This window comes from Eubalaena glacialis, chromosome X, assembly GCF_028564815.1.
Source record: "Eubalaena glacialis isolate mEubGla1 chromosome X, mEubGla1.1.hap2.+ XY, whole genome shotgun sequence".
NCBI classification, from domain to species: domain Eukaryota; kingdom Metazoa; phylum Chordata; class Mammalia; order Artiodactyla; family Balaenidae; genus Eubalaena; species Eubalaena glacialis.
The window spans coordinates 121,274,534-121,290,171 of NC_083736.1; the positions used below are offsets into that span (position 1 = coordinate 121,274,534).

General features: G+C 38.4%; 1 protein-coding gene across 1 annotated transcript in view; it reads right to left on the minus strand.

Annotated features, from left to right (window-relative positions):
• The window catches only part of GPC3 (glypican 3), a 426,709-nt gene that overhangs the window by 57,723 nt on the left and 353,348 nt on the right, over positions 1–15,638 (minus strand). The gene's annotated exons all lie outside the window — the stretch shown is intronic.

Sequence of the window (15,638 nt, forward strand, 5' to 3'; positions counted from 1 at the left end):
GTGACATTTTATACACATTTAAATGAATACTTATAATTAATTGCCTTGTACTATGCCCTGACCACTAGAAAAACTTGAAAAATATCTCCCTCTTCCACAATTTCAATAAGATGCTTTGAAATTCATTTTGCTTCATTGTAGACCATGTGCCTAATAAGAGGCATGTCTGTTTTGTCCTTCAGTTTCTGGGTTTTCAGTCACACAATCAATGCCTTTCTAATTTTATGGTGACTCCCGCCTCCCAAATGTCTCTCCATTGACTCAGAAGCCCAGCTCACAGCATGAGTGGTCTCTGAGGGCAATTTTACTTTTCTTCACCATCTCTCTCCAAGGCTGTATTCCAACATCCTCTATTCCTCCTCTAGCTTCTGCCCCATCATCCATTTTTAGTTCTAAACATCAGTCCCACCTTCCATTTTTAAATAATGGACAACAAAAGATGCTGGATATGCAGAAAGTGAGATTTTTGCGATTGCAGAAGAGGTATCTGGAAGAAAAAAATGCTGCATGCATAACACAGGCACATCTTGGTTTCTGTGGCTTCCACTGTCTGTGTTCATTGTCACTGCAAAATATACTCTTATGTTCTCCACCTGTGATTTAGCTGTTACACCACGATCTACTTGCAACAAGCTACGTATCATAGAGAAATGTGACTGCAGGTTTGTTTCTCTTTTTAAGCAAAGAAAGAAAAGTCCACAACAAAAAGTTGGTTCTTTCCTGGCCAACGACCTCTAATGTTGTCTGAGAAGCCAACCCACCTACCATCTCCCACTCTAGCACCATCTCCGCCCTGCTGCTCTAAGGCATGTGCTTCTCTACCCCTCCTCCCAACCCCACACATCTAAATGTATAACACAGACACACAGGCTAGGATAAGCTACACCAGCAGTTCTCTAACTTTTAGAATTTAGGACTCCTTTATACTCTTATTGGGAATCCCAGGGAACTTTTGATTATATATAGTTATATCTATCGATATTACCATCTTAGAAATTATAACTGAGAAATTAAAAAAAAATATTTAATAACTAATTTAAACATAACAATAATAAACCCATGATATGTTAACATAAATAGCATTTTTAATGAAAAATAAATGATTTTCCCCTGACATAAAACCATTCGAAGACGGGTGGCATTGTTTTACATTTTGCATATCTTTAATATCTAGCTTCATATGATAGCTGGATTGTCATATCTGCTTCTCCCTTCAATCTGTTCTTATATGTTGTTTTGGTTGAAACATTTGCAGAAAATCCAGCCTCTCACAGGTATGTAATGGGAAAAGAGAGAAGTACTTTAGTAGCCTTTTCAGATAATTGTGGATATTTTTCATTGATACTACATAAAAATTCAACAAGGAGGAAAGGTTACTTGCAATGTTGAATACGAAACCATATAAATAAACTTTTCATGTTCTGTTACATTAAAATCCATTGGTATGCTTCGAACTTTGAATGGGCCTTTTACCCATTTTGTCTCATCATGAATGGATCATCCGGAAAATATTGGTTCACTGAGTTCTGCAGGTTTTCCAAATGTTGAAATCTTCCATTATATGATGTCAAAAAATCACATTGATTAACTTCACCTCCAATCTCATTTTAAAAGTCTTTTAAATATTGGGAAGCTCTCAGGGTCATGGTGGCAGATACAAGTTTTCCAAAATTTTAATTTTCTCTTGAAAGTTCAAATGGTATCCTTGGCAACAAATACTGTCAGTTTTTCCTTTAACTGTCGGGCTCTCTTTGTTCCTTTCGAAGAAAATGTCTAGCAAATACTCAAGTCTGTATAACCAGAGTTTGTCAGTCATTACAGAGGCTAGTTTAGCTCATAGCTTAAATAACCTCACAAGTGCGTTTCCTTGAGACACATATCAACACAGTTTGCAGCAGAAGTATCTTAAACATACGTCAAATGTCGTAATGCAGAATATTCTTTAGAAGTATACTCAGACGTCAAGGTTTAATACATTAATCAGTTTTACTGCTTCAGCAATGATATTCTTAAGTGAAATGCCTTTTATTTTCCTGCAGGTGTATACCAGTGAAGAGTACAATGAGGACGAGTACAGTTTGGCGCCATTGCCTTGATTCATACTGTAGTGCCAACAGTTGTACTCACTATTGCTTTTGCAGCATCAGTGCAAATATCAGCACAGTGAAAAAGGCAAGTAACAGTTAGTACTGTTGTGCAAGTAATTTTGACCTTGTGGATCCCTGGGTTTCATAGACTACCAGGGTTCATAAACTATTCTTTGAGTACTACTAACCTAGACTATAATGTCATTTCAGTTTGACCAAGACACCCCAACTTCTTCTATTACCATTATTTCGTATGGGAAAATTGCTTTTGACATACACATCTGAAGGTCAATTTTGAAAAATACATCCTTCGTGTATGTCATGGATTACCTGAATTAGAACTGTTCACATAAGGGGAATCTGCGGTTAGATACAGCTTTGTGAACTTGCTCTTTCTCAAGCACGCCTCCCATCTGTGCCTTTCATTAATCCCTTCAGCAAACATTAATTGAGCACCTAATGTGAGTTGTTTTCATTTCTGTCTATTGAAAGCACTCCATCCTTTCAAGCCAAGTTCAAATGTCACTTCCTTAATAAAGCCTTCCTGGCCACCACAGGTAGTTATTATAGTTCTCCCTTTCCCTCTTCCAGCACTGCTCCCTTTATCTGTACCTCCTAAAGAGCACTTTACGTATGCAACCTGGTATTATTTATTTGTACACGTGGCTTCCCTCCACCACCAGACTGTGAGCTGCCCAGGGGCTGTGCCTTATTTACCTTTGAACCCCATAGCATTTAAGGCAGTGTCTGGCACACAGTAGGCACTCAATAAATGTGCTATTGAACTGAAGCAAAATGAAGTGGCATGGCATCTTTAATTCTTTAAAAGCTACTTCCACAACCTCATGAAAAAGGAGAAAGCCAAAGCACAGATGAATTATAGAAAAACTTGTGAATGAATAACTAAACCCTTTTGGACGACCCTGGCTAAGATCTGTAGCTAATCTTTGAGAGGCCGTTTTCCAACCTCGTGTACAATGCCCCCAGTATTCTCCGGTATTTCAGTTTTTTTTAAAGTGCAATTAAAAAAAACTTTCAAACTTTGCCAGTGAAATTACTTCTTTAGTTCTTAAATTACTCCCATTTTGGAGACAACTTCAGCATTGAAGAAGGATTACAGCATACTTTCAAACCATATTACACAGACATCTGCTGACGAGCCTAACCCTCACACATGAACAAAACAAATCCAAACCTAGAAAGCTATTGTTAATGCAAAAGTCTCAAAGAGTCTGAAGCTCCAGAGTGTTGAAAGAAGGGTAACGTGTCAGAGATGAGGAATTACCAGCGAGGACTGTGGATTTAGCACAGCCCGGAATTTGGCACAGAAATCAAATAAGCTAATTACAATTCACAATATTGACCGTTTTGTTCCCTCTCTCACTCTTTACAATGTCTTCCAGACTGAACGCTCACTTTATAAAAGAAAAGTTATGAGGGCCTTGCACACAAATCAGTTAACTTTAGGTGCCTGATACTTCTGATGAACTGTTTGCCATTTTCAAAGGACACTATCCTATTAGCTTTTTAAAAGCCAGGGCTCAGAATAATGATTATCAATGTAAACTATCTTATTAAAACACCGATGATTTTACTCCACGACCCCCAGAACCATTCCCTAAACCTGACATTTCTGCCGTGCATTGTTTGGCCCTCCTTAGCAGGAAGTACACGAGGCCTTCCCACTGCCCAGCTTTTTCCACAGTTTCTACCCTCCTTGCTACTCTGACTCACATAAAATTATCATGGTTGCTTAAATATACAATCAATTTTTATTTTATAATACAATATTTTCATTATGTAAGTATTAATGTAATACAGAAAGAGGAAAGGAAAGAGAAATAAGGGGAAAAAAAACCCAATTCCCAAACTTTAAGAACCAATGTTTGTGTTTTCCGGGGTAGGGTTGTTTTTAATGTCTATATTTCTACATGGTTGAACTTGCATTTTAGAATCAGACTGACTTGGGTTAGAATTCTGGTTTTTCCCCTTATTAACTTCTTTCTTTCCACTTACTAACCTTGCTGCTTAATCTCCCTACATCTCAATGTCCTCATCTGTAAAATGAGGAAAATAATGCCTGCCTCATAGAATGGTTGTTATGAATAAATGTGATAAATGACATGCTTTAAATGCGTTTAAAACACCTACACAGTGCCCCTCAGGGATCTACCCAAATTTACTTAACCATTTTCCTAATGTTGAAAATGTTACATTGCTTCTAGTTCTTTTTGCTCTTATAAGTAAAGATGGACCATCAGGAGCATTCCATAACTCTTTCCATATTTTTCCTTAGTTTCCCGTCAGTAGGATTGCTGGGTCAAACGGTATGTACATTTTTATACACCATGGGAGTGAGTCTTCAATTTCCATAAGAATCACCTAGGATGTTCGTTAAAAACTCAGGCTCCCAGGCCCCACCCACAGAGCTTCTAACTTAGCAGGTCTGGGGTAGAGCAGAGATCTGCACTGTTAACTAGATCTACCCCTGCCCCTGCCCCAACCTTTCTGTGAGTGAACCACAGACCACACTTTAAGAAAGGCTGCTCCAGTGTCACTCCACTTCCCAGAAATCCGGTGAAACCATCTTTGGACAAGAGTCACCTCAGCCCCACGTGTGTTTGAATTCGTAATGCATGTTCTTCAGACCATTTTATAAAAAAGTAAATGCAATCTGATGATTTCCTTTTCACTTAGGTATGGACATCATGACCTTTTGTCTTTGTAGTTAATGAAAATACCCTTGTGTAAAGTGAGTGACTTTGTTTGATGAGAAAGGGAAATATTTAAAGCTAGCCTTGGAACAGGTACTCAGGCTTGTGTGATAAAAGGAAACAAAAAGCCTGGAATAATTACTTAAGAAAATTAAAACCACAGCATAAGAGGAAAAAAGGCTTTCTAGAATACAGCAATTTCATGTTCTTAAAACCATAACCAAGATAACAAAAGAGCACTGCAGCATGGGACAATGTGATTTGGCCAAAGCTCTTTTCATGCTTGCTTGACAGGAGAACAAAGATCAAACGACATACTTGTTGTTCTTAGGGGGATCAAATATGCTGAAATTAGACCAGCGAGAGCAGCAACTCTTGATCTGTCTATATGGTATAAGTAATGTGCCTCTTGGAATTATCTTGATTGCAAAGATATGAACCTTATCAGCCACACACTGTGCTAGGACTTAACATATGTTCTCTCATGTAATCCTCGAGTCTGCACCATCAATTTGTGTAATAGGGAAGATTGTCATCCCCATTTCCCACGTCAAGGGAGGCTCAGAGAGGGGATAAGACTTGACCAAGTCACTAAGTAAGTGATAGTGACCTCATTAAAAATATAGTCTTCTGCTTCCAAGTCCACAGGTCTTCAAAAAAAAAAAAACCAAAAAAACATGCTCTCTTAGGTAAAGACATCAACTAATGGGGCCTTCATTCACATTTTTTTGCCATCCTGACTTCTTCACCTAAGATAATTTCCAGTTCAATCTCATTTTCTCAGATGCTATCCATGAACTATACCTTGATGGGAAAGCCTTTCGTTATTGGGTCGGAGAGCTGGGAGGGGGAGATAATGACATTGGACGCCTCCTGCTTGTTCTTCCCAGCCTCGCCATCTACTTAAATAACCAAACCATCTCATCACAAACAGGTTTGTTTTGAAAAGCTTCAGACAGCTGGTTAGAATAGAATGAAAAATTCCATAACTGCTGTTACATGGTTAAGAGTTTTCTTGACTTTAAGCTCTTCAGCATTTTAAAAATAAAGGAAAAGTAACAAGAGTAGATACTACAAATATGGGGCTTGGTACATATTTTGAGGATTTAGCTGGTTTTGTCTCTTTTGGCTACTCACATACCTCTCTCTAAGCATTTTCAAATATATCTGGAATCCAGGTTTCATTTTAAAGCTATTAAGCTGGGCTTACAAAACTGATTTTGAACTATTTGGATGCTCAGCTTTATACAACCTGCAAGGAATGCTTTGGGGGCTCGGCTTTCCATGTCCACAGCAATGTAAATACATGCTTTACTGTTTGTATTTGAGTAGCACAAGCTAATGGGAAACAAATGTGTGACTCCAATGAATCCCAGCTTTTGGGGAATGCCATTATCATTTATACGCTGTGCACATCCACAAGACCTAGGGCACGTGACCTCTGCTTTGCATGCACACTTTCTTTGAACGAATGCACCAAACCACAGCCACAACTAATTGGAAACAATTGCGACTCCACACATTTGAGGAGAAGCCAGAACCAAAGTGTATAGGGCTAGAATTAATGGCTATATATGCACTTCACACATTGGAGAGGCAATAAAGTATAACCCTTAAGAGTGTGAGCTTTGGAATCTGACCCGTATGGGTATGAATCTCTACTCAGCCTACTTACTAGCTGTGTTACTTTCGGCAAGTCACTTAACCTCTCTGAGCTTCAGTTTCCTTGCCTGTAAACTAGAGGATAATGCTATTCATTAACTTTGCAGGGTTGTTGAAGAATTAAATTCAATAGCACCTTTCACCTTTCATAGTCCCATGTATCCTTTTTTCATAGAACTTTCCACAGTTTGCAATTATATATTCCCCTGTTGCACCCCGACTAGACTAACAAGAGAAATAATGGTCTGTTTCAATGTGCAGCACGGTGTTTGGTACAAAGTAAATGTTCAATAAATATTCATTAAATGGATGAATGAACAGATAAATAGAATAATGCATATAAAGTGCTTAGCACATTGCTTGGCAAGGTAATTAGTTCTCGAACATGTTAACCCTGTTGCTAAGGATAATGATGATGATCTTGAAGATGAAGAAAGGGAGGAAGTGGAGAAGGAGGAGCGGTAGCAGCCACAGAGGCAGACACGAAGAGCTTCTTACAGATGCCTTGTGAAGCAAAACAAGTAACACTCCCTGGCCAAACCCTGAGGCACCAGAAAAAAAAGCGTGGGTGGAATTTTTGTAAGAGTCTGGGGAAACCCTTCTGGATGCTCCCAGTAAGATAAGGGTCTGTGCCCTAAGGATGCACGCAGAGATGTGTAGTAATAAAGAGCAATGGGACCCGCTAGAGGCTGTGCTTCCATGTGGTGTCACTAAGAAGGCCACCCACACCCAGATACACTCTTGCCTGGGCATTGCTTCCATGTCCGCCTCTTATCCACAGCACACACTTTCTCTACCACTTCTAGCTTCCCCGATTCTTACTTTACGTTTGTTAATGTAGCCTGGAAACTTGTGAAAATAAGTCCTCCCAACTCAATAAATACCTGGATAGTAAAACAAACCAGGATGTGAAAGAAGCAAACTCGGGATGAAATTAAAACTATTTTGGTGGGGCCCGCTCCCAGTGGCAGAAATGGTTCTCTGCAGTTAGGAATCTGTCCACTGCCTTAAAATAAAAAATCTTTACAATACTATTACCAATAGCTTAGAACTGTATAGAGCTTTACGCTTTTCCAAGAGGAGGCAAAGCACGGTGGTTAAAATCTCACACTCTCTAGAGACAGAAAACTTGTGTTCAAATCTAGACTTTATCGTTTACTAGCTTTGTTATTATAAACAAGTTATTCTTTAACCTCTCTGATCCTTATATTTCTTATCTATAAAACGTGTATAATAATACCTATACCTATCTCCCACATTGCATTATCATGGGGATTAAATGAGGTAAACCATGTAAAGGACTAAGCTTAGTATCTGGCACACAGTAAGTACTTACACAATGATATATTAATATTATATATTAAAAATGATATGTTTATAAGACCTGAATCTCTGAAGAGGATGAATTCTGAATTTTTGGTTCCAGTTAACATTCAATTATGGCCTGGGTAGGGCTCATTCTGTGGAACACCGTAGGCTCTCAATAAATCTTAGTTATTGTGTCATTACTATCAGTATTTCATTATTTTTATAATTGAAAGTAGTTCCATATCTGTTTTCTCGGTTGATCCATCCCGGACCCCTGTGAGGCAGCAGGGCAAGTATTATTAGCTTCATTTTACAAATAAGGAAATTGGAGCTGAGAGAGATGTGAGGCAACGTGCCCATTTTTATCTTGAAAAAGTTCAAGGGTAGTTACTGTAAAGTGGTTAGGAATTGGAATGGGGCCAGGGAGGAGGGCTTCTGTAATCCAGCATTAAACTGGAAAGGGCATGGCCCTGGGACTAGCACAGGGCCTGACACATAGCAGGTGCTTAGGAAATGCTTGGTAACCGAAAGAATAAACGAACCAATGGGCTAACAAAATAAATAAGCAATTTATTGACCGACTCCTGATTCTCTCAATCTCTCTCTCTTCAACCCTGGTCTGATATGCCATTGCTATTGCTCTGGTATGGAAATAGCTGATTCCTGCCAGGGAGCCCTGGATACACTGAGGCTAGACAGATGTACAGATAGACTGAGTGACTGACTGCCAGTGGGTCCCATATTCCCCTCCAGCTGAGGGAGCCCCCTCCTCTGATAAAGCAGGGCCAAGTGAAAGAGGAAGGCAGGAAATTGATCTTTTTAAGCAAATGAACCAAGTAATTCAAAGGGATATGGCCAACCAAAGCACTAAGTGGCTGAACGTGGTTCCTGAGGCCACCTGGTGAGCCTCTTCCAATCCCCACATGAGTACTCTGTCTGCTAGATCAGTTGGCCTATTGTGTGTTAGTTCTGTGCTCTGTAATGACCTCCTTTAGGGTCTTTAGCATTACTAGAATAAATCTCATTGTAAGGGTCCAAAAGCCCCACAAAACACAGAAGCTGGCTAGATAAGGCTGATTGGCCAGGTGTGGCAGCCAAATGCAAATACAGCAGGGTAACCTTGCAGGCCACCAAGTCCAATTTCCCTCTGAAGGCATCCGACCCTGGCTACCACCATGGCTGAAGATTAGTGACTTTTTGTCCCTATGTCAGTTTTAAATTGTGAAAAGCCTCAAGAATGAAATATACCTTTTTTCTGGAAGGAAAACTTACTTCGAAGACATCTGTGAAACCCCACAGCACCACTTGGGTTTCCAAAGGATCGCCGTGATTAGATGAGGGCCACTGACAGAGGATAAGGGTCCCAGGGTGAGAGTATACCAAGATATCACGTTTCCTCAGGGAACTGAGGTTACACAGACGTGATTTGCGCATTTACTATTGTCTTAGTGTATAAATCTGATTCATTCCAAATAGACATTTTGTGGTTATACTTTTGGGAAATGAGAATTCTTGTCTCTAAAAATAACCTGTGTATGAACCACAGCAGCTATGTCATCAAGCACAGGGCCTTAAGAGTCAACCGAATGCGTCTGGCCCACCAAGGATTAGTGAGATGCCTCTAGTTTCCCTGTCAAAGCCTCCTGCCTTTAAAGGCTAGGTCTAGATCAGGATTTATAAATAGGTTTTCCTTCTCTGGTGTACTATTTGAAAAATATGAAGTTAAAATATGTTTCAGATAATTAAGGCTGCACTGTATTATTCTGAAGTGTAATAAATGGCCTGGTGCATCTGGTACAAATAAATTAGCTGGGACTTGATGAAAAACCAGATTCTGAGTTTCTAGTTATTATTTCCTTGGAGGTCAGAGAGCTTTAAACATTTCCTTTTCCAAGTTTTAGGCTATAGATTCCTAAGGGGGAAGTAGGCTCCCACAGGAAACATGAGTAAAATTATTTTAGTATTCATATCTAATCACATACTTTTAAAGGTTGAAATAGAAGAAGCAAAAGAATGGTACTCTTCATCAATGTTCATAGCAGCACTATTCACAACAGCCAAGACATGGAAGCAACCTAAATATCCATTGACAGATGAATGGATAAAGAAGACATGGTGTATATATAGTGGAATATTACTCAGCCATAAAAAAGAATGAAATAATGCCATTTGTAGCAACATGGATGGATCTAGATATTATCATATTAAGTGAAGTAAGCCAAAGACAAATATCATATGATATCACTTATATGTGGAATCTAAAATATGATACAAATGAACTTACTTATAAAACAGAAATAGACTCACAGACATAGAAAACAAACTTATGGCTATCAAAGTAGAAACGGGAGGGGGAGGGATAGATTAGCAGTATGGGATTAACAGATACACACAGCTATATATAAAACAGATAAACAAGGACCTACTGTATAGCACAGAGAACTATATTCAATATCTTGTAATAACCTATAATGGAAAAGAATCTGAAGCTGTACACCTGAAACTAACACAATATTGTAAATCAACTAGGGTTAAATTTAAAAAAGACATTCTCACAGGATTTTCTTTACTTATGATCATGATGAATATGAGGAGTGTAGTTCAATGTCATTTTACAACAGGCTACCAGTTTGATTCTGCAAGTTTGGAAATCAGTAATAAATACTCAGAGAACTCTCAAAAAAAAAAAAAAAGAATGGTGCTTTTGTATATTTTTTAGTGTCACTCCTTAAGTGAAGATTAACTTAAGAAATGCTTGGGTAATTCTTTTAAATATGAAAAACTAGGATGTGTACTAAAACAGTGCTTTGTGTGGTAAACACAGCATTAAAGATGCTAGAACAATTGACCCTTTCTGAATCCACCATGTATAGGTTTTGTAACACTTTGGTCACAGAAGACAACCAGAGAGAGCATTGGAATTTTACGAGGGCCACTGGCATCCCTAGTTGTGTACTGCAGCTACCAAATGATTAAGTCCTTCCTTATCATGGTGTAGTTTTCTTTTCTGTACCTTGAGTGGTTTGAACGGAGTAGTCAAACGGTGGATGGAGGAATGTGAAATGGAACTGCTGGTGTTCCCCGATAGCAAAGGAATTCGAGCCCTACTTTTTTGGTAACTGTTTAGGACACTGCTTTAAAGGAAATCACTGAACACTGTAGGATAACTCAAGCGTGGCCATTAACACTTTGAATATATTCACTACCTTGCTGGAATTGTATTATTTGTTCAGATGGTCTTTTAACAAAATTCACAGCCATTTTACATCTACTTCTTATTGATATTGGTGATCATTCTTCCAATTTTAGCTTAGTCACTTCTAATTTCAGAAATTCCAGCTGCAGAATTTTCTACTGGGTTGATTGTGTATACTTACAAAATACTTGCTACTTAGCATTTGGCTAAACTATCGTTCACACTCACCTTTCATCCCCACATAAAACACTCACTAATTTAGTATATTTAAATACTTGCCATTTGGTAGCAAATCTTAGATTAATTTCACTTCTCTGAAGTAAGCACAGAGTTGGAGTCTAGTACAGATACAATCATTTTCATTCCCATCTGGGTCTCTCTCATCATTGCTTCTTATGCTTAAATTCCAAACCTCATCAAGCATTTCTCCTATTGGCTCTGCCTAGGAATCCATTCCTCAGACAGGCCCCTTGTTTTTCCTAAGAAGCTCATTAGAATTTAACCACAAGGTCTGGGAAGAGCACCATGTAACCAAGTCCAGCTAATCTGTACTCAGTGTTGGGCAGGGCTTGATTCTGTGCTATTTTGGTGAGGTATATGTCCCACAGATTATGGTGAATTATTTTCCCTGTTGGCTCTCATTGGTGCATGGGGTATGCACATTTTGCTTGCTCCTAGGACTGAAGTGCTTGGCTGGCTGTCTTACCTGGATTTCTTCTCTATTTCACAAAACTATTTGGTGATGATGGTGGTGATAGAGTAGCAGGAATAGGAGGATGTAAGTGTGGGAGGGGAAAAGGACAGCTTATAACAGACTGCAGCCAACACACATTTATAGTTTCACCTTTCTTTGTTTCTCTTCACGGAGCTCAGTAGGTAAGAATGTCTTGACCAGTTCTAACATGGGCTTCTCCACCATCTTCTGAGATTCCTTTTAGTCATATTCAATTAACATTTTGTTAAATAAACACCTGTTTCCCTCCCCCACAATGTTTAACCCCTTTTGCTATACCAGGTAATATGCACACATTCTGAACATCGTGTTTGTTCAACATACTTCTGGATACAGCCATGGTAATTCCCATCTTTGAAGAAATTAACTTGCATACCCTAGCTACATGCAACAGGTAAGGAGATGGTTGGGAAGCAGAGAACCTACCTCCCAGAGAATGGTGTCCAGTATCAGAAATGGAGATATTAGATGTATTGAGCACCCAGAAGTGCTCAGCATTATATTCAACACGTTACTAAGGGAATCAGGTCATAGACCTGGAATGGTAAGTGAGTTAGAAAGGACCTGAGAGATATATCGTCCAATCCCCCCATTTTACAGATGAGCATAGCAAGCCCACACAGACAATTGTTAGTAGAGCTTTTCAACACACCAGTGCTGCAAGTAATGCTAGCTTTCTGCCTAATCCTTGGGGATATCACAGGAGAATCAGTTGAGAGCAGGTAAGATAAGAGAGAGGCAAAGGGACTTGAGAGTTGCAAAACGCCTTTAGTTACAGAAAAAAGGGCAATGAGGTTCTTCTTCCTGGATCCTTAGCCAAAGCTGGTCAAAGCACAGGCTAGGAAGAGGATAGCATGGCCCCTGGGAACATGTGGCAGCCAATTTCCAGGTTGGCATGGGCAAGAGATAATAATAGAACATGGAGCTTGCCCTCAAGAAATATATAGTCCACAAGGAGTTCTTCTCTAGAAGGTGTGAAAAGCAGTGGAATAAAAGCTTCCAAAGTCCTCATCTTATCTGCTCCTGATTAGGTGGATAAATCCATCTGCCAAAGTACTGGTACTTCCTTATTTTCTCCCATTCATCTCTTCTGTTTATTCCCAAGTAATTCTGGTTGAAAACATCTCAGAGAGGCTTAATCATACTGAAATCCTTGCATTTGCATTCAATTAAACATAATTCCATTTTGTTTCCTACTCTCTTTACTTATACACATTTAAGTGTTTGATGAATTTTGTTAAAACAAATGGTGAATTCCTAAGTTATGGTGGCTTTCAACTAAATTGAAACTTCAAATATGTTGCTGTCCCGAAGATTAGATTTGGTGGGCTGGTTATAATTTATACATCTTTAAATAACAACTATATTTAAGGACTACCCTGACATTTCAGATGGTCGACATCTTGTGTTTTCATGGTTCCAGAAAGAGACAGGGATATATACAGTGTAACCATCAGTGAAGTTATATGTAGTGACTCTACAAGTTTGAACTAAATTCCAGCATCATTATCTGTGAGTTAACAGTGCAGAGACCTTCTGCTATAAATGCACCACCCACAACATCAGGGACAAAGTGTCCAACAAATTCACACACTTGGGTACTCACACTTATGCAGATACCTTAATTAATGGAAAACAAGTGCACAACTGCCTTAATTAGTAATATAAACCTAGAGGGCCACAGGGGTTTATAGGAGGCTGCTGTTACTGCTAAACAAGTTCTTCTTCCCAAAACATGTCCCTACTCCACATCACTCCAGCTTGACTTCTGTTTCTTATTCTAGTTATACCAGCCAGAAAAAAGATTTTTCCATCAACTCAACTGGCAAAATAGCTCCTTCACTTTTGTCATTAAGATAATACCTCCTTTATGCAAGCAGAACCTGTACACTTAGAAACACTACCTTCCTTTTAGAGGCGCACAATCATTCCCTGTATTGCTTTGTGAAATTCCACTTTCTAGCTCTATGTTAAATAATTATCCAAACCTACTATTTCTCACAGCTCTGCATTTAAAATCAAAGACAAAGGGAGAATTATGAAAGCAGTGAGAGAAGCAACTCATCACGTACAAGTAATAATCAACAGGATTAACAGCTAATTTCTCATAAAAAACTAAGAAGCCCAGAAGGCAGTGGGATAAGAGATTCAAAACACGGAAAGAAAAAAAAACAAACAAACTGTCAACTAAGAATTCTGTATCCAGCAAAACTGTCCCTCAAAAAATGAAGACATTCCCAGATAAACAAAAGCTGAGGGAGTTTGTCACTATTAGACATGCCCTGTAAGAAATGCTAAAGGGAATCCTTTCAGCCTAAATGAAAGGATACTAGACAGTAACCCAAAAGCAGTAGGAAGAAATGAAGAAAACTAGAAAAGGTAACTCCATAGGTGGTTGTTATTATTATTATTACATCTTTGCTTAGTAAATACTTTTTCCTATTGCTTTTAAAGGACAATTGCATAAAGATATAATTAGAAATATGTGTTGATGGGCTTATAAAGATGTAAACTGTATGACAATAACAGCACAAAGGAGGGGAGAGGGAACAAAGCTATATAGTAGTAATGTTAAGTTGGTATTAATGCAAATTAGATTGTTATAAATTAAGATGTTAATTGTAATCCACAGGGCAACTACTAATAAAATAATTTTTTAAATGTAATAAAGTGAATGACAAGGGAATTAAATGACAAACTAGAAAATATTTAATGCAAAAGGCAGTAATGGAGGAATAGAGAGAAAAAAAGAGACATAAGATATGTAGAAAACAAATAGCTAAATGACAGATCTAAATCCTACTGTATCAGTAATGACATTAACTAATTGGATTAAACTCTCCAATCTAAAGGCAGAGATCTAATGATATACTGCCTATAAGAGATAATACTTCACATTCAAAGACAAAAATAGATTGAAAGTAAAAACATGGAAAAATATACTATGCAAAGAGTAACTTAAAAAAAGCTAGAGTGGCTACACTAATATCAGATAAAATTTATTTTAAGACAAAAACTGGTACTATAGACAAAGAAGGTAATTTTTTAAAAGACTGAGGGTCAATACCAATAATTCACAATAATAAATGTATATGTACCTAACAACAGAACTTGAAAAGACATGAAGTAAAAACTGACAGAATTGAAAGGAAAAATAGGCAACTTAAAAATAGTAACTATAGATAGTAATACCCCATTTTAAATAATGGGGAGAGCAACTAGACAGAAGATCAACAGGCCATAAAAGACTTAAATAACATTATAAACTAACTGGTGCTGAGGAAACTGGATATCCATAAGTAAAAGAATGATTTTTGATCCCTACCTCATATCATATACAAAAATTAACTCAAAGTGACCAAAGGCCAAAATGTAAAACAATAAAGCTCTTAGAGGAAAACACAGAGGTAAATCTTTGTGAACTTCGGTGAGGCAAAGCATAAGTACAAAAGAAAAAAATAGATAAATTGGACTTCATCAAAATGAAAAATGTTTGTGCATCAAAAAACACTATCAAGGGAGATTGGGATTGACATGTATACACTACTGATACTATGTATAAAACAGATAACTAATGAGAACATACCGTATAGCACAGGGAACTCTACTTAATGCACTGTGACCTAAATGGGATGGAAATCCAAAAAGGAGGGGATAGGGACTTCCCTGGTGGCACAGTGGTTAAGAATCCGCCTGCCAATGCAGGGGACACAAGTTTGAGCCCTGGTCCGGGAAGATCCCACATAGCTCGGAGCAACGAAGCCCGTGAACCACAACTACTGAGCCTGCATGCCACAACTACTGAAGCCTGCGTGCTTACAGTCCATGCTCTGCAACAAGAGAAGCCACCGCAATGAGAAGCCCGCACACCGCAACGAAGATTAGTTCCCGCTTGCCACAACTAGAGAAAGCCCGTGCATAGCAATGAAGACCCAATG